The 21,041-nt window shown below is 36.7% G+C and overlaps 1 pseudogene; it reads left to right on the top strand.

The window, feature by feature from the left end:
- The first annotated feature begins 18,529 nt into the window (after nt 1-18,529).
- LOC117710392 (centriole and centriolar satellite protein OFD1 pseudogene) lies at nt 18,530-19,972 on the top strand (annotated as a pseudogene).
- The last annotated feature ends 1,069 nt before the right edge of the window (nt 19,973-21,041 follow it).

Here is a 21,041-nt window from a genome sequence, read left to right as displayed (position 1 = left end):
TGGTCCCAACCCTGTTTTAATTTGGGGCTGTGGTTCTGTGTGTTTTATCACAAAAAGAAAATGGAGCTTGATGGCTACCTGAAAGATTGGTCTGTCAAGTGGACACAGATCCTGAGCCTAGTTATCATGATACTAAAAATGAAATGGCTCAAAATTTCTATCATCCTGCTGAGTCAACCTGGCATATAGTTTCCACTCTTACTGGAGAGTAAGTGTTTTTTATCACTACTTAAAGCCACCCACTATATACCTGGTGGCCAGACTTTGTGTCTGATACCTGCCAATTAGCAGTTAGATTAGATACTTGGGACATTCCCACTTAGAACTTTATTTTCTACAGTGCTTGGATAATCCTGTTGCTTTTAACCTTTGAACCTTGTATCTCAAACAGATTGGTTGCCTTCACACAGGATCACTCTCAGCAAGCTCAGCTATTCATCATGGCAGTTATCCATTGATATAAAGAAATGCATTGAGTGCATCTCACGGGTCTTTTGGTCTGAATGTGGCTTTGGTCTGTATGGGAAAAAGTGTGCCATAGATGGCCAGTAGTTAAAGATGGGTAAGAGTGTTGTTGAACTCCTATACACCTAAGACATAGGCATACATCAATAATGCTATATATGTTCTCCATGGTGGGTAATAAAAAGCAATATAGACACCAACCTAAGGCAGGCATGGTCACCCAGTCACTCTTTACCCTAGACAGGATGAAATCTTGTGCCTCATCCAACTGCTGGCACTGCTCATATTTAAAAATAAACTAGTAAGGGGGAATTGTGCCCTCCACCCAGCCTTGAGCAGACCAGAAGACCTTGTTTATCACAATAGACCTAATAATAAGTCCTAGGTGGAGTTACCTACCTTGGCTGCACATACAACCTCCTACAGGAACTTAGAAGAATAGATTGTTCACTGAGCTTGCCTTGAGACATCTCTGGCTATGACAAAGGATGGGTTCCCCCACCCATCTCCAGCTGAAACAAGAATGGGTTCGGTGGAGCTTTCCCTTTAAACTAGAAGAGCTGAATATTAAAAGTTTGGGCTTTGATCAGAAAACTTTGTCTTGGCTTCCTGCTTCTCTCATCTCTCCTTCTCCCTTTTTCATTTCCACCCCCCGCCCTTTCAGGTAAACTCAGTTCATCTGTGGCCACAGGTGGCTACAATAATAGCCACAAACAATATAAAATATCTTGGGGTACCTCTAACAAAACAAGTGTATGGCAATGACTTCAAGTCTCCCAAGAAAGAAACTGAAGAAGATCTTAGAAATTGGAGAGTTCCTCCATGCTCACGGATTGATAGAATTAATATAGTAAAAATAGCCAGCCTACCAGAGTCAATCTACAGATTCAATGCAATCCCCATCAAAATCCCAACACAATTCTTCAAAACATGGAAAGAATAATTTTCAAATTCACCTGGAAAGGCAAAAAAAACCAAAAAAACAAACAACAACAAAAACCAAAACAACAACAACCAAACAAAAACAGAATAGTGAAAACAATTCTTAACAATAAAAGAATGGCTAGAGGAATCACCATCCCTGAACTCCTTTTCCTACAGAGCAATACTGATAAAAATGACATAGTATTGGTCAACAGAGACAGACATGTTGATCAATTGAATAGAATTAAAGATCCAGAAATACAATCACACACTTACAGAAACTTTTTTGTTTGATCCAAGAAGTGTATATTGACAGGAGCCTGACATAGCTGTCTCCTGAGAGGCTCTGCCAGAGCCACACAAATACAGAGGCAGATGCTTGTAGCCAACCATTAAACTGAGCACGGGGTCCCCAATGGGATCCCTAATGTAATAGTAAGAGAAAATACTGAAGGATCTGAAGGGGTTTGCAACCCCATAGGAAGAACAACAGTATCAACCAACCAGACCTCCCCTCCCCACCAGAGCTCCCAGGGACTAAACCACCCACCAAGGAGTACACATGGAGGGACCCATGGCTTCAGCTGCGCATGTAGCAGAGGATGGCCTTGTCAGGCATCAATGGGAGAAGAGGCCCTTAGTCCTGTGAAGGCTCAATGCCTCAGCACAGGAGAAGTCAAGGGTGGGGAGGTGGGAGTGGGTGGATGAGTGGGGGAACACCCTCCTAAACACATGGGAAGGGACAAGGGATAGGGGATTTTCGGGGGCTTAGGGGGGACCAGGAAAGGGGATACCATTTGAAATGTAAATAAGAAAATATCAGATTAAAAAACATACAGCATTTATGATGCCGTATCAACATTGAGTAACACAGCACCATGAGGTCCATTGTAGAACTTATTTCTCTTATATTCTTTGAAAGAGTTCATTATCATACCAGTTTCTCATTGTCTTGCAATATAAGTTTGTCAGTTATTTTTAAATGTTCTATCTATAATTCATGTGAATACTTACAGTGTCAATTATTCATAATATATACTGACATCTACAATAGCAAAGTTTTTAACTTTCTGATTATCTTGTCTATTACTGGTCCTTATCATGGGTTTTTGATAAACAAACAGAACCCTCCCCCCCAAAAAAAAACCAAAACAATAACAACAAATAAAAAACCTAAGAAGGGTTGTCTTAGTTTTACTGAAAGAGAGAAGTTAACTGCAGTACCTCTGGGACTGGCACAACTACTTTCTGCATTATAAATATTTTCTTCTTTACAGCTTTTATTTATTATTTGAGAAACTCACACATGTATAGTATATTTTTACATCGGGACCCACTGTCCCATAAAATATCCCCTAGCACATCTCTGTCCCAACTGTATGTCTTCTTTATATAAACCACTCAGTTCTACCTGCCAATATGTGCTTGCCATAAGGCCATCCTTTGAGCAGGCAGTCTATGAATGAGCACTAGAAGAGAGCATGCTTCCCTAGACTAAGAGCCTCTAGTTTTCAAAGCTTCTCAGGTAATGATGAGGCTTCATGGTTTTGTCCCCCATTTACGCTAGAATTTTGACTGGCTGGAAGATCTCATGTTCAGATCATCTAGAGGCAACCACAGCCATCCTGAGTCCACGAGTAAAATGGCCCTCCTATGTCCACAAAATGCCATTCCACAGTAGTCTTTCCCTGCCTCTGGCTTTTACAGTTTTTCCATCTCCACATCTTCAATGTTCTGTGAGCCACATGGGTAGGAGAGTAATAAACAAAAGATTTTTAATCAGAGAGCTTCAGTCTCTGCTCCATACTTTGTCTCTATATTCCCTCCTGTGAGTATTTTCTTCCCCCTTCTAAGAAGTACTGAAGCACCCACACTTTGGTCTTCCTTCTTCTTGGGCTTTATATGGTCTGTGAATTGAATCTTGTACTTTGATTTTTTTTATGTATGAAATTTTAATGTATTTTTATGTATGAAATTTTAATTTTATATATGAGTTGGAAGTTTTTTTAAGGTCCTAAAACTAGAAAAACAACCATGCATGAAAGGGGAAAAAGCAGTTTTAAGGGTCAGGAAGAAGATAATGGATACATGTACCATGAAAGTAAAAAGGGAATGACTTAAGAATTGAAGGGGCCAATGAAGAGTATGGCAGCAGGATCAGAGAAGTAAACAGGAAAATCAAAGAAAGAAAATGTATGCTAATTGATAAGCAAGCAACATTTTACAATAAATCATATTTAAAATAAAAGCAAGAATGTTCTATTACTGTGATAAGACACCATGACTAAGGCAGCTCTTATAAAATAAGGCATTTAATTGGAGGCTTATTACAGTCAGAAGGTTAGTTCATGATTATCACAGCAGTGATAATGAGGTTATGCAGACAGATGCTGGAGCAGTAAATGAGAGTTGTAACATTATATTAGGTAGAGACTCTGGGCTTGGCACGGGCTTTGGAAAAAAAAAGCGACACACTTCCTCCAAGAAGACCCTACCTCTTAATACTTTTAATCTATTCAATACTATCATTCTCTAGTGAGTGAACATTTAACTATGGGGGCCCTTTTTATGCAAATCTCCACATTCCATTTCCTGGTTCAATAGGCTTATATCCATATTACAATGTAAAATGCATTTGGTATAACTTCAAATGTCCCTCATAGACTTTTGCAGTCTCAAGACTGCTTAAAAGTCTAAATTCTCCTCCGAGACTCATGGCAATCTACTAATTATAACCCCATCTAAAAGAAAAAGAAAAAAGCAGATCACATACTTCCAACACACAACTGAACAGAACTGAACTGTTCCAACACACAATTGAATTGCTGTTCAAAATGGGGGGAAGGGGAGCATAGTGAAGAAATGCTGGAATCATAGCAAGACTTGAAAATCAGCAAGCCAAATTGCACAGTTTTCATCTTTAATGTGATGTCAAAAACTATTCAGATCTTCAACTTTCAGCTTTGCTGACTGAAGCATACTTTTCTCTTAGGCTGGTTCCACACCCAGGCTGTAGCAAGAATCCCATGATTCAGCAGTCCAAAAATTGTGTCTTCAACATAATTCAGGCTTCACCTTCACAGATTCATGCAATGGCTTCTCTGGGCCTCCATATAGGGACAACCTTGACAAATACCTGTCTTCTGTGGCTTTCCTTAGTCATAGAGGGAGATTCTAAATCTCTCTTCAACTCTAAAGCCAGTACCATTGATGCTGAAAAGACACCATGACCAAGGTAGCTCTTACAAAAGAGGGCATTTAATAATTTAATAGGTGCTTGCTGACAGTTTGAAGGTACAGTCCATTGTTATCATGACAGGGAGCATGCAGGCAGTTGCTAAAGCAGTAGCTGAGAGCTACATCATGATACAAAGCAGAGAAGGGGGATAGGGAGGGAGGGAGGTAGAGAAAAACTAAGTGTGGCATGGGCTTTAAAACATCAAAGACATACCTTGTTCCTTTTCATTATAGATCTGCATGAAGAGTAACCACTAATCAACACACTATAGAGTTGATACTACCCTGTCTTGAAATCTTCTCTGCCAGTACCATTAGTCCAAAACTCTTCAATTTAACCTCAGGCAAATTTTATGGACTAGGGCAGAAACCAGCCACATTCTTTAACAAATACCACAAGAATAATCACTAGACCAGTTACTAACATAATTCCCCTCTAAAACTACATGAACTGGGTCCCACCAATTTAAATTACCCTCAGATCTGCTCTTTTAATGACCCATTGAACTCTGCTTAAAACATTGAAAAAGGCTATTTTGGTTTAATTGTAGATTCAGGAGACTATGCTTCTCTAAGAAGCCATATATTGCTAATTTATAAAACTTTAAAACTGAGTTTTTTTGAATTTCACGTCATGTACCCCAACCTCATTCATCTCCCTGTCCCTTTATATCTGCCCTTTGCCCTTTCAATGCCCCCTTCAAAGAAAATAAAATAAGATAGAATAAGAAAGAGGTCTCGTCATGTAGTGTACACTAATGTCCACACATGTTTATTGCAAATGTTCATTGCAGTGAGACAATGTTTTATTTTGAGGCCTCTGGCTTCTGCCTCACTATTTATACTGGGTCTTCACAAGGATTCCTCTTGATTATCCTGTTGTTGGCCTGTATCATGGAGATCCTTGCAGCTTTGGATCTACAGAAATGCCCCTTCCATGCGCTCCAGCAGATGATAGGTGGGGTAAATTTTGTGGTGGGCCAACTAAAAGCCCTTGATCTGGACCTGGGAGGTAGCTGAGTTGGTCAGCTAGTCACCTCTCCTGGGCCTGCAAGCTCTCCAGCATTAACCCTGCTAGCTCATACAGTTACATAGTGAGCAAGGAGCGGGGGCAAGTCTACTGCTCTCGTGTCCTCGTGTCCTCAGCAGGCTCACTTTCACACTCAAGAGCAAGCTCAGCTCTACTGTGATTCTGAGGTGAGGTGTAGGTTTCACTCTCCTGTGTATTACAACCAGTGAGGGGGAAGGGACAGCTCTCTTGCTCTCAAACTCAGGGCCAGCTCTTCCCATCTGTCACAAAAGTCAAGGGTAGAGGTAGGGGAGGGCACCTCTTTCTTTTCCAAGTGACTCCACAGCAGACTAGGGGTGAGGCCAGATTTCCCATGTTCAGACCCTCAGAAGGCTCATAGACTCATCAGTGCAATGTTTATTATGCTTCCCTCTTGAGGAGTGGGGTCGGTTCAGCACAGTGCCTCAGGTGGCGGTCCAGACCAGGGACATAGATGTGGCCTTAGGTGGATATCAACACAAATCTGGGTGTATGAAATAATCAAGAAAATAGTAAAGATATTTATTAAAATTAAGTAAAAGCAAGACATTACAAGGTAATAAAAGAAACTTATATAGACTCCTTAACAACAGTACAAATGCCAGAACACCAAGATGAATAATGGTGAACATCCACTAGTATCTTAATAGTAGAAACACAATGAAAGACAAATGTGAGATATGGCAAAGGTGAAGTCAATGGGGAAAAGTTAAACAAATAATGGGTAGAATGCTAAGTATTTAAAGAACTATAACTACAAAATCACTATTAGAGAATTAACAGAAGTATAATAAAAATGAAAGAAATGAGAGATAAAGGTAGAAATTCAGAATTACATGTCAGTATTTTGATGTATCATAGAGAAACTGTGAATTCAAGTAGGATATAGACACACAAAGAAAGATTAATATATCAAAACACAGAAGACATAGAAAATAGAAAATAAATCAATGGGAAAGCAAGGAAGTAAAAAGAGCAAGAAGAAATGCTTAAATGTAAGTCAGCAAAGATACAAGTTAGTGTAGCTAGAGTATTTAGAAAAGAGGTGCCGGGTCTCTAAATTCACACCCGCAGATTACTTCCACACCATTCTAGTGCTTCAAACCCCGAAGGCCTTTGAGGGGCACATCATGTAAGCCTAGGCTTTGCAGCTGCTGTACCTTTCTCGCTCGAACTCGGTCAAGTCTCTGTGAAAAGAAAAACACCACAGTTTAGGAACAATGGTAACTCAATCTCTGAGTGCAACAAGTAAAACCTAATCTTGTAAACCTTATTAAATCTACTCCTCTGGTGGTGGATCCCTGCGGATCCACCATGATTCTGGAAACTCTACCATCTATATCTTATCCATGTGCTCATCCCTGTTCAAAAAGGCCCCCTCTCTCTCCTCCTCCTCCTCTCTTCCCCTATCCAGCCCAGAAGTCCCCTCCTGCTCGCCCAGTGATTGGCTCCTTTATTCATAGGGGATTGGTTCACAAGAAGTCACCTGAGTACGGTGACTCACTCCTTGTCTGCAGCCCCTCCTCCCAAGAAATCAGAAATTAACATCAAAATGCAAGCAGCACAGAGCCATTCACAAGTTAGCAGTATCTTTATGTCAATGCCAAGTCCATGTATTCCGTTAAATATTCCAGTCTATGGTAGAACCTTTGAAACGCTAGCATCTCTACTCATTATCCTATGTTCTACCCACTGTGATCTTCTTCCCTGCAGTACATTTGTATACTGAGAGATGTTTTGAGGCAAGTTGTATGTTGTTGTAAGTGATAGGAGAAAATGGTGGGTGTTAACATTACGTAGTTGTTCTTCTGCAGAGAAACTACTGCTCAATATGATCAAAGTATAAGAATATCCTACTTTGTAAATGCAGGAGAGACATGTTATTATACTGCTTATTTGTTACTTGTAATTTTATTTAGTGAAAATTTAGAATGCTGATGATTTGCAAATAAAGAATATAAAATACCTCTAATAGCCTATAAGCAAGAGGAATTTCTACCTGACCAGAAATACAAGGTATTAAATTTACTCAGGCTGTACTTCAATGATTTGTAAGATAGTTATGTTTCTAGAACTTAGAAGTGAATTCTGTAAATAGAACCAAACATTAATCAAAGAGAGTGAAATGAAATGAAAGAGAAAATGAAGTACTGAATTGTTGTTTTCTTAACATTGCATTCAATTCTGAGATTTAATGTCAGTGGAAACAATTCATACCAAATAAGCAATCGTGAAACACAATACCACAAACTTTCACTATTATTGACTAGTTTTGTGCGAAATTAGAAAGAAGTAGAGAATGGAATTTATTTAATGTTTATTGTTAAAATTGTTAATTCAGAAAAGTAAAAAGTGAGATGTTTAACTCTTAACAGATGCATAATATAAATGTAAGGATCTGAGCATATTTAACACTCAACTACTTTGTTATCTAACTGATCATTTGGATATGATAGCGTCAGAATATGTTGAGAAAATGACATGAATTGAAAGATATAGTTTTCCTCAAATCTTCTCCAACCTTCTGAATCAAGGCATAAAACCTAGCTGAACATTCCCCAAAGTAAGTAATTAAATCTTCATTTCAGAGGTACCTACCCTATATCCAAAACTAGGAATGCGTTTGTCTCCAGAGCCTCAGGAAAACAGATACAAACAGAACAAACTTTATTAAGTTCTCCCTACTAACAGATAATATAGGATCTTCGTTCAATGACACTCTTGTTATAGTGTCTGCCACATCAGAGTTGGCATAAAAATACACATATATTCAAGTTTGTTTGGGTATATCAGATAAAACTTATTGAATAATATTTATATTCTTCTCCTATTAAGTTTTTCTTGTAGAGACTCATGTGTGACCTTAATGATATACAGGGGAAAAATTATTCTCCTTGTTGGAAACAGGAAGCTGAGGAGAAACATTTAAAAACCCTTCTTCATTAATGTCCCAGCTTGGTTTTGTGCTTTCAAAACAAAATACAGTAGATTGTATTCTAGTGTGGATCTTATCATTTATAAAGCCCTGAATGTTGAAGTCTTGGTTCCTGGAATTATACCATTGGGAGGTGATGAAATTCAAAAAAACTGGCACCTAATGCAATATCCTTAAGTTACTGTGGAATATATAAATGAAGATGGTCCCATTTCTTTTTCTGTTTGATCCTTGACTCATAAGAGGAATGTTTCTTTACTAAGATGTGTTCCCTACCATGATGTATTGCTCATTACAAATCCAAGATAGAGAAAAACCAGACACGGACTGGAATCTCAAAACTATGAGTCCCAGAATGCTTTTTGGTTTCATGAATTAAATGTATAAGGCAGTTTGTTAAAGTAAAAGAAGGTTAACACATTGGGTAATTCATAAGCAGTTTATGCATTTTATTCGCCTCATACTTCTGAAGCTGGAAAAGTCCAAGGCCAGAGGACACATCAGATGAGGCTTTCCTGGGCATTGTAACATGGGAAAGAAACACAAGATGGTAAGAGCCACACAAAAAAGTGACACTCTTGTAAATAATAATACTACTTTGTAGCCAATTTACATCCTAAGTGACAAGTTCATGCTCACTCATCATTAGAGCATTCATGAGGGCAGAGGTCTCATAACCCAATCACCTTTTAAAGGGCTTACCTTTCAATGACACAGCTTATTTGGAAATAAAATTTCTAGTACATGAACATGGAGGCTATATTTAGGCTGTAGAAGATAGTTTATTGGAGTAGACATTTAAGTCCTCAAACAATATTTTTCTCTTCCCCCACCATCTTAAGAATTAAGGATTTTACTATATGAACACACCACATTTCTTTGGAGTGGCATACTCACACAAATTCTAGTGGTCTAGACTGTACCATGACTGGAAACTTTTTACTAGAATTATCTCATGAGGCAATAACTATGCATAGTATAACAATTCTCAAATGCAGATAACAAACTGAAAACTTAGCTCCCATAATTATAACAATTAATAAATCCAGAATTAATTTTGCACTACTATTTCCATAATTTCTCTGGCTTAAAAGGCTATTTGATTCTAAAACCTCTAATAGTGTTCTGGGGAGACAGCTCAGTGTTTGCTGAAAAATGAAGATTCTGAGCTCAGATTCCAGCACTCTCATAAAAGTTGAATGCAGTAGTATTGATTTGTAAATTCCAGAGACAGGCACAGGAGGTCCCATGGGCTTTATGGCCAGACAATATAGGCCTCAAATACAAGATCCAGGTTTGGTTTAGTGATAGACCCTGTCTTCAGAAAATAAAATGGAGAGCAGTTGAAGACACCTCTTATACTTGTTTTCTATTGCTGTGATAAAGACCTTAACCAAAAGAAAGTTGGGAAGGAAAGGGCTTATTTGGCTTTTATGTCATTGTGGCTTCCATTACATCATTGTGGAAAGTGAAGCAAAACTTTAGAAGAAATCTTACTGGTTTTCTTTCAAGGTTCAAGTTCAGCTATCTTTGTAATACCTCCCATGACTAGTTGCATAAGGGTTTTAAGGTCTGGGCCCTCTAAAGTAAATTACTATTTTTAAAATGGCCCCTATAGAGTTTCCTACAGCCATTCTGAAGGATGTATTTTCTCAGTTGAGTATTCTTCTTCCCACATGAGCCAAGTTTAAGTCAAGGTGACAAAAGCTAACCAGCATAAATAACACTGGTCTCTACATGTACACTTAAGGACAGGCACACCTATGGATATCACCTCCTCCACCATATACATGCAAATAAAAATTTACAAAACTCAGATAACATATATGGTTTCTATAAATAGAAATAAAAGACAATTTGATTTTTGCTTGCTTTTTAATAGTAATTTTAAACTATGTGTTTGAGACTAAGAACATACCCACTTTTGTTGTGGATAGCACCAGCCTCATGTTTTGATGGTAGTTCCATTTTCCTGGGAGGGGCTGCAGAGGAGGAGCGAATCAGTACTCTTGTGAGCCTTCTGTGCACCCTAATTTGTAGAATAAAGGCTGGAGCCAGTGATTAGGCAGTAAAGGGAGAGGTGGAGCAAAAGGCTTAGGGGAGGAGTTGGAAGAAGGAAGGGAGGAGGTAGAAGGACAATGGAGGAGAAGAACGTGGCCTGGAAAAACCGCAAGTTATAAGGGATCTCATAGCTGGGGAATAGAGTAGTGAAATGGTAAATCTGCCCAATCTTGGCTTGCAGTTTATATCCATAAATATTGACTTGTGTTTTCCTTGACTGGACTTATTTGGGTTGGAGATTTACCGCAACACACTTTTCTATAACTATTTTCATTAATAAAAATATATTCAAGTGGGGATTTCAGATTCTATACAATAACTTGCTGAAAAATAAGAATTAATTTTGAAAGTGGCTCTGGTATACAATCTAAGATACAGTTCTGAAAACTATTCCAATATGTTGATTTTTCTATCCAGGAAATTTATTGTGAGAAAAAGTTCGCACTATTACCTATTTTCTTTTAGAAGCTGAGATTGTTAACATTTCTCTTTAGGATGTCTAAAGCATATCCACATAAAGGTAGTATATGAGAGCATAGCATCTCATTCACTGTAGTATTAGAGTGCTCTAAATCTTACAGGTAAAGAAAAAGTACAGTTGTGCTGGAATAGTTTAATGTAGCAAGCTTATTCTCATAGTAGGGAAATTTAGGCAAAATGTGTATCACACATAACACAACTGTCTGCCACACACTTCATTTTAATTCTTGGAGTGAATAATCCCATGCATTAGAATGTAATAAAATTTGATTTAAGATACAGAACAGTAGAACTTACTCGTCTTTCATGGCCAAGCCAGCTCAGTCAGTCAACAGGTTCTCCAGCACAGGAGTGAGGATTAAAAGAAAAAGACAATTAGACATTATTGCAGTGTGACCCCAGCCAATCCTGAGACTGAAGGCTGAGGCAGGTTTATTTTTTTCCCAATTTTCTTTTAAACCATTTTAATTACATGCAAGTATTTAGGTCAGTTCTAGGTTGAGGAACCAGCAATACAATAGATACAAATAGTCAAGGAACAATCAAGGCAATAGACAGAGTTTTGTGATCACGCTCATGATCACTGTTTCTAAGGGCTCATCAGGATGACAAAAATATCTGAGCCTTCTTTCCTGTCCTAGCCTAAGGTCATATTCATGCCTGAGGCCTACTTCTTTGCCTAAGACTTAGATTACTGACTGAAATTACTTCTCTGTTTTAGCCTAAAATTAGATTCCTGCCTGAACTTACTTCCTTGTCATGACCTAATGTCAGATTTCTGCCTAAAGCCCATTTCCTTATCCTTGGCCAATGTCAGATTCCTGCCAAGCAGCCCCAAAAGCTCTCCATAGTTTCATATTATTTTCTTTAAGCAACAGAACTTTATTCCAATTACTCATGATTGAAAGGCCTTCTAGTAATGGATCACTTTATACACAGGAGCGCATGACTCAGGCTCATCCAATGGGAGACTCTATTATCCAGGTAACAGTGGTTCATAAGTAAACACAAAATCACATTCAGATCAACAGAGCTCTTTCAGAGAATTTTCTCCTTGCTCTAGAAAAAAAAAGAATTTTTTTTTGTAAGAGTGCTGGGATCTATGAGCTATATAACTCATGAATGTGTACTTAAATGCCTGTTCAACAAGAGGAAATTTAGCCAATTAAAGTGAGGTCATGGATCTTAAAAGAGAAACTATTACCATTATTTTACTAAACTAGTTTAATGCCTAACTGCATTCTAAAATTTATTCTTATTCCCACAGATAAATTTAGCTCTTACCCCTCATCAACAAAGCTTCTCCTTACAACAAACTAAGGCGCCACAAAAAACCATAACTGAACAAAACAGAGAACACATAATTGTAGGGTGCCTACCCCTAATTTCTACATTTGCATCACCACTCCTTCACATAAGGTGCAAAAATAACTGTAGAAAGGATGGCAAAAACATGTTAAGAGCCAGAGGATCAGGAAAGCTGCTATAAGAACATAACTCCTAGAAATGTTAGGAAAAGTTCATCCATGATACCTCTGGCTAAATACAGCTGCCCAATACAGCTGCATAAACAAGACTTGAATAAACTGAACACTAATAAATATTCTAACGTAAGAGAAGTACCAGTCTCTGCTCATTAACAGAGAACTACAGGTAATTAAGGAATGCTGAGAGCAAGACAAGTGGTCTTCTTTAGGGATAAACCTAATTCCTAAAGAATTAAAACGTTATTCCATACTAATCATGTCAGCCCTGAAATCATATAAATGCAAGAAACATTAAATAAAGTCGTGTGTGTGTGTGCATGCATGTGTGTGTCTGTGTGCATGTGTGTGTATGTGTGTGTGTGACCAATTAAAGAAATAGAGACCCGGATTTTTTTAAAAGGGAGCAAGGAGATACTGGAAAGAGAAGAGTGGAGGGGAAATTATATAATTATACTCTAATTTTAAAAAATAAAAGTAAATAAAGGTTAAAATGTCATAGATATTAGATTGTAGAAACAATGACTAACTACAATGTGGTCCATAACTTGGATCTTTGATCAAAACTAAAACTAAATTAATAAAAAGACTGAAATAAATATTAATTTAGTTACTAGTATTGTACCAGTGCTACAAGTGAGTCTTAGTCTGATTCAGATCACAATGTGATATTACATGTTAATTTTAAAAGGCTGAGAGTGAAGAGAATACAGAAAGTCTTTGTACTATATTTACATAAATATCTTTGAAATATAAAATTACTTCAAATATTATAAAAACCAGCAGGATAATGTCTTCTAGATATGACAAGGAAGTTATACCCATAAACTCTCAACAATATGCCTGCCCGAAGAAGACCTTCATAATGACAACACCAGTTGACATGCCACTGTGAAAGGGGGAAATTTCAGAAGGCCCAACCTCTAGATAAAAATTACAGTTAATCAATGGCTTCTGAGAGAAAGAGGTTCAATATTCTTTAGGGATGAACCCCCTGATAGGTTATCACTTCCCTAGTGGTCAGCCTTTCAACACATGCATATATGAGCAATACTAAATGAACACATATACACATATATACAATTGCTGATGATGTTATAAATTTGGGGGAAAAAGTTGGAGATACAGGGGTATGGTAAAAATGACATATATTACTTACTCATCAATAAAAGTCTTTTAAATGAGCTAAAAATAGTTTCAAAAGGAGTTAAAGATATCAAGAATCAGATAAAAAGATGGTCATATGAACAGCTCAGAATGGTCTAGCAGAAAATTTTCCATAGGAAATCATGTAAGGTAGGACCCTGTGGACTAGTGAGGATAACGGGTGTATGACGTTCCAATTCCACAACACACTCCTCTTCTTCCCCATATGTCCTGTCCTCCATGTTTTCGTTAGTCTTTTGTCGAAGTTCCTCCACATAGGAACTTTTTTCCCACTATGGGCAGTAATGGTATTTCTTTTTCTAAAATAATTCTCCATAGTTAAGTGATTTCTGAGAACTGTGAACTTTAAATATTCATGCAAGAGAAAGCACCCCCTTTGTTTCTTTGGGGGGGGGGAGGAAGGTTGTTTTTATTTGTTTGTATGTTTTGTTTTTTGTACCTACATCGTCAAGAAACCATTGATATGAGTTAATTTATCAAAATATCCAGCAAAGACAGCCTTGCAGACCACTGTGTTTGCTGAACATGTACTCATTTGTTTACTCATGCAATGCTTTGTAACTTATTTCAAAATACGAATAACTTACTTAGTATTTATCACTGCCATGAAAATATTATCATAGCTTATATTATTACAAACAGGTACTCAGACTCACATCTATTTCAAGATTGTAAGACTTAAAGCTACATCTAGTCTTGAGTTGGTGAACGGTTTCTACGCTTAATATAAAACTCTGTAGCTGTAGATTTTCTATTTTGAAATAAAATTTTAATAACTTCATAAGCTTCATTTATATTTGACATATTTTAGATTTGTGCCCACCTTTGTTAGGAATAAATCTAAATGCTAAGAAGTTTAAGTATCCAAGAGTCTGCAAAAAGACATTATGATAACAATACTTTTCATTTTCTAATATAGAAAAGCTTACTGTAGCGGTAAACAGTTTAAAGAATTCAAAATTAAACCTTCATATAGCTTTTAATCTATAATTTTAAATTTTATTAATCTAAAATGCTTATGTTTTACTGGACTTACTACAAAAGTTTCTTAGATCTTTTACTTTCAGTGTGTTAATTTCCTAATTTGAGAAAAACTTTGTAATTATTTCAAGTATATATATATATATATATGTGTGTGTGTGTGTGTGTGTGTGTGTGTGTGTGTGTATATATATATATTCTGAATATATATTCTCAAGGTAACTTTCATTTTGTAAACATAGGCACTTAATAGTCTGGAATTATTTTTAACTAACTGAGAACCTTAGTTTTGAAAAGATTGCCTACTATTAAGTAAATAGGTTCATTTCCTAAGAATTTCTTTGTGAGCAAATTTTCTTATTTTAAAAGATAAACTATGAACATCTTTCATGGTAAATACAAAGTTGAGTGATGAGCAAACAAGAACCTGTTTTATGACTCACTCCCTGAAACAGTGCATCTTTGCTGGGGGTAAATAAGTCATACATGGAATCACCACATAAGAAATTACCTTTTCTATTATTAATGCATACATCATTTGCTTGCATCTATGAAATAAATATTTCATTTAGAACTCTTATTTAAAAATATGACCTTTTTAAAAATGAATTTTCCTTAATTTTTGCCTACTTTCCCAGATTAATTCATCTCTACATCTTCATAATTTAGTTCCTAATCTAAACACAGCAAGTATTCAAGAAATGTTTACTAAATAAGTTCGGTTACTTTCAACTTTATTTCTTAACTGTTTCTAACAAGTTATCTTTTCTTGATGGTATTGTCTGACAGTTATTTAGTGGATCCTAATTTATCCTCAAAAGGCAGGTTTCTTCAAAAATTGATACACTGTACAATTTGTCAGCATTATTAAGGTAATTGGTGAGCACTCATTGTTTAATTTTTTCATCTGTTTGAATTCTATTTTTAATTTTTAATCATAAACCAGAAAGTTTAAAAGCTATTCTTATTTACATGTGGAGAAACCAATGCTCCCTTTACTAGTTGTGAGGTAAATGAAAGCAGAGTACAGACAAGCAAGGGAAAGAGCAAGAAAGAGAGAGACTACAAGACAGCCTTAATAGCAGAGTTATGAGGAAAATGAGTAGTGAGTGGGAGGGAAGCCCATGACCTGGAGTGTGTTTAGGATAGGAAGAAGGTGAGCAGAGATAGAGTGCTAGAAGGACTTTAATATGTGTAAAAGATACATGTTACTGTAGGAGCCTCGAGCCATGGGTAGCCATTTGTCCCTTCTGGCTGAGGTAAGGGAACTGACTCCTTTTAATAGAGGGGAACTGGCTATACAAGTTTCTGAGAAATGTTGGCTTTTCTCTAACTGCCAGAAATTTTATTATAGTCAAGGTTTAGTGCACTGGACTTCCTTTTGGAGTTTGGGGAATTGGGGCTTCATTTGGACCCATGACTATTTAGCTTACTTTTATGAGATAGAAATAATTATAAGAGAAAAATTTACTAGACAATTTATACAAGGTGTATTATATAACTTAATTGTATTCATTTGTGGATGTTTAAATTTAAAAGTATATCATTTCCAGGTTTGGAAATGAATGTTGTATTCCAGAATGTTTTCAGCTCTGATAAAATAGATCTCTTCTGCCTTACAACATTAACATTCACTAACCAAATTTTGCAGAAGTTGAAAATTCTTGAGGATATGTTTCAACTGTTTTTAATACAGTCCTAAACGTTTCTCCTTGACCATTTTACAATATAAAATTTGACAAGAACTGGAGGCTTTTGAACCCTTCTCTCATAATTAAATATAAGCTGTCTATTTATATTTAACATAGCTTTTTATCAAGTCTTCAAATGGAATATGCTGAAATATTTGCCTTTTAAATGACTTGAAATAATATAAAATAAGACAGTTAACATATGTACTGCAACAGATAATATAAAATTGAAATAGAAAGACCATTTACTAATTATATGTTTAGGATATATAGGCCCATTTGTCTTGTAGTATGCATTGAGAAGGCCATTCTTAGTTTCTATAGGAAATACAAAAACTATTAAACATCTCTGATATGTGTCTCCACAGTCCCCAAATAAACAAAATGTTCAGAAAAACAGATTTTAATAAAAATAACCCAATTATTCATGTTAGGGCTTTCCTAACTATTCAACTTTCATCTTAGTGTTCATTGTCAGATGTTTATTTCACCAAAAAACATCAAATTTGCAGTAATGGTAATTCAGAAATATTTCACATTTAAACAAATATTTCAGAGTATTTTGGAAAACACCAACTTGGTTAAATTTTACATTAAGGTCTCAGTACTCTGTGGGAGGCTGATGTGAGTAGCATATATCAATGAATAGAGATCTGATTGTCTTCAATCACAGTCTCTTCTGTTCTCTAAAAACAGAATGCACAGGAATTGTCTGTAATACAAGCAATGAAACAGTTTTGAAGTGGTTCTATCTTTTTTGCATTTGAAAGAAATTAAATTAAGTCAAACAGCAGTTGGTAGGTTCAGATGTGACTGAACAAATATTTTAAACATTTTTGGAAGATATATTTATGGAAAGAATAATGGAGACTAAAAGTAGATGAGTGAAGTACTTAACCCAAGGAGCAAGTGCAAAACAAAAAATAAATAAAAATAATTTTAAAATACCACAAAACAACACATTAGAAACTATGTAGTAAAGTAAAATTAGTTGGTTGATTTACGGCACAGAGGTACTTCTAACAAGAAGTAGACAGACATGGGTTTGCTCTCTGCATGCAATGGCTTCTAAACATCACAAAATCAAGTTCGAGGCCTTCTAACGGTCAAATGTTTTGAGAGTCCCAGGCTTTATTCTACCCCCACTAAGTTAGTTATAAGCATTATGTAAAATACAAATACAAAATATCTGTATGGAAAATGTATACAGAAAATATGAATAAAAATATGGAGTTCCTCAGATAATAAGGAAAATTATCATATGATACAGTATTCATAGTTTCAGGTAAAGATCTTAGGAAATCAATAGCATATTGAAGAAATATGCAGTCTCATGTTCAATGAAACATTATCACAATAACTAATATGTGAACAATTTGAATATCCTCAGGTGTCAAAAAGGACAAGAAAAATGTAGTATATGTGCATGATGGAAAATTTCTATCTTAGGAAGGAAAGTCTACCATTAATAACAACATGAATTGTACTGCAGCACATAATGTTGTTAATTTAAGTGTCAACTTGACAGAATCTAAAACTACCTGGAAGATTGACCTCAAAAAATAACTATGAGGGATTATCTTGATTGCAGTATTTGTAGTTCAAAGACACAACCACTGTAGGTGAGACCATTGCATGGGCAAAGATCACGTGCTATCTAAAATGGAGACAGTGAGCTAAACATTGGCATTCATTGTTCTTTTCTCTAATAAGGACATAATGTGGTCCAACTGCTTCAAGCTCCAGACTTGACTTCTCTGTCATGGTAGATTGTACCTTAAACTATGGGCTAAAATAAACTACTTCTTCCTTAAGGTGCTCATGTGAGGGCATCACAGCAACAGAAGGCACTAAAACATATGCTAAGTAATGAATGACAAATAAAATGATCTCCTCATGAAATATAAAAATATTTAACTAACTGAGATAAACAATACCGTGGTTGTTGCCAAATAGTGAGCATAAAGTAGTGGATGTTAGTTAATTGGCACAAAATTTTAGCTAGAATGAGTACACTTAGTAGGCCTACTATGTAGCATGGTGACTACATCTAGCGATGTCTACAATCCTAACACTTTGGAGATTAAGACAAGGTGATCAAGAGCTTGAGGACAACCTGAACACAGTCAGGAAAAATAAAATAATAGGTGTTATTGTAGTTTAGTGGTAGACCACTGACTTCAATCCCCAGCATGGGCAGCAGTGGAAGGGGGAATGCTTATAATTATAGTTAATAAGTATAGATTGTGTCGTTGAAAATCAGTAAAAGCAGATTTTTACTGTCACCCAGCTGGGAAAAAGTAGGAGAGGTGTCTCCATCTATGCAACTATGGCTGTGTGGATGTGGATGTGGTCTCAGGCATCACGCTATGTGCAGACCTCCCAGTATGTCTGCTGTAAGGCTACCCATGTTCCTGATAATAAGCTCTCAGCCATTGCTCTGTACAACTCCCAAACCACCTAACTTATGAATTGATGTACCATGTATTGGAGAAGTGCAGCCTCAGTGCCTTTCAGTAGAAGGGAGTGCCTTCCTAAGAGATGCTTCTAATTCGATGGTGGTAGATCACTCACAAAGATATGACTATGAAATCTGTTTTGTGTTTTCTTTTCAGTAAGTGGTCTGTCAAAAGAAAAGTTATTTACTATGAAGGATCGATTACAACTCATTCAAATCAACACTTGTTCAGTCTTTTCAAACCTTTGACTTCAAGATTTTGATAAAAAAAAAAAGTCCAAAAAGGTGTTCTTCTAAGTTTCTTAAAGGAACTGGTAGGATATCATTAAACTACGGAGACTTGCAACAGCAACACAGACTAGCTCTACGTTTCCTAGCAAAGTGGCTTTTGCTGAGAAACTCCAGCTTATTGATAACCAACTTGTAGAAGTTTGTGCTCACTGTCCCAAAATCTTCAGAGACCAAATCAAACCAATACAACAAAAACTTCCAGCAGAAACAAAAAACTTCAAAAGCTGTAGTGTTTTAGACAAGGTGAAATAACAAACATTAAGATGCAAGAGCAAATGAAATATGAAAAGGAACTGACCAAGTTCTCTCACTTCCATGAAAAGAGCACCCTGGAGAGGTGTGGAAAGCACTAAGAGACTGAAACATAAGAAATTTACGCTGAAAGACAGCTTCTACTAAAGGATAGAGATTTGCTCAGAGAAGAAAAGCAGAGCTGAAAAAAAAAAGAGAGAGAGAGAACTGAAGCTTTTGGATTGATTCAGAAACTCCAAGAAAAAAAAAAATAAAAGTGAAGCCTCAGCACTCAAGAGTTAGAAGCAGAATCTAAAGAACATGAGGAGAGAGACCTATGATCAAAACTCAAAACTGACCTTCCAGTACCAGCCCGAAGCAAAGAATGACTACTTTGCTAGAACTTATAACCTGCTAGAAGAGAGTAGAAAGAATAAAGAAAAACACTTTATTTGCAAGGGGAGTCACAATTATTCATTAGAAAACGAAAGAACTTTGCAATCCTATGAAAGAAGCTGAGTTAGAGTCTGTCAAAGCCCCTCCCCACTTTTTTTTTCAATTTAAAAGAAAATTGTTTGCTGAATGAAAAGAAGAAAGAGAAAGTGGAGCTTCAATCACAAAACAAATAACTTAAACAACAACTGAAAGAGTAATTCAGTCACCTCATGAGCTTTTGTTTCTCCAGAATTACTGGAAACTCATAGACAAGTGTTACAGACCAGAGCTGTAAGATGAAACTGAACATTCTACACGGCTAAAGGTCTAAATTTTAGGATACGATGCTTTTTGTAAAAGATTAACTATTCTGGTTGCTAATTTAAAATGCAACCAAAACAAACTCAGGCAACCCTAGAGAAGGAAGTTCCACAAAATACTGCAGTCTCTGGCCCATCATTGCTGAGCCCGGCAAGATGGTGTCTCACAGTTAGGACACAAGTGGAGATTTCTTGAACGTTTTCCTTGAACAGAACAAGGTTATGGAAGATGAAGTCGTGTCAAAGGTGCCAGTTTATCAAATGCAGTGACAGGCTAGACTCAGACTTTGAGTTCCCGATCAGTGCCAGGGCTACACCGAGAGGCAGATTGTTGTAAAGGAATTTAAAAATCAGCACTGGGAGTCACAGCCAGCAGGGCTCGTCGTCTGTATCAGACGTTCTCAGAACCAGAGTTCTCAGAAGTATAGATTCCAGTTCCATGTGTAGACATTTTTCTGCAATGGACAGAGTTGTCTTTCAGCAGCCTCTTTGGGGCATAATGAAGGAAGAGAAGGGAACCAAGCATTCTTGGTGATTTAAGGACACACAGAACCTCTTCTTCCATATGACTCTCACGGAAGAAGATAGTGGAAGCTCTGGACAAATTACACATTGCTTCCTTCAGCCTTTGTCCTGCCAGAATAATAGCCCAGCCATCATCTATTCGGTCTAGACACAGCTTCTTTGGTCCTCCTTTCTCCAGTGATCCAAAAACGGAGAGAAGTAAGATGGACACTCTGGAGTAGGAGAGAATGATGATTGAACAGTCTCTGAAGTTTGAAAGGGCAGAGTTAGAAAAGAGTGTTCAATAAGAGAAAAACAATTCAGTGGAC

Source organism: Arvicanthis niloticus, chromosome 6 (assembly GCF_011762505.2).
Source record: "Arvicanthis niloticus isolate mArvNil1 chromosome 6, mArvNil1.pat.X, whole genome shotgun sequence".
Classification (NCBI taxonomy): domain Eukaryota; kingdom Metazoa; phylum Chordata; class Mammalia; order Rodentia; family Muridae; genus Arvicanthis; species Arvicanthis niloticus.
Note: the sequence above shows the minus strand (reverse complement) of the source record. Positions and strands in the feature narration are given on the sequence as shown.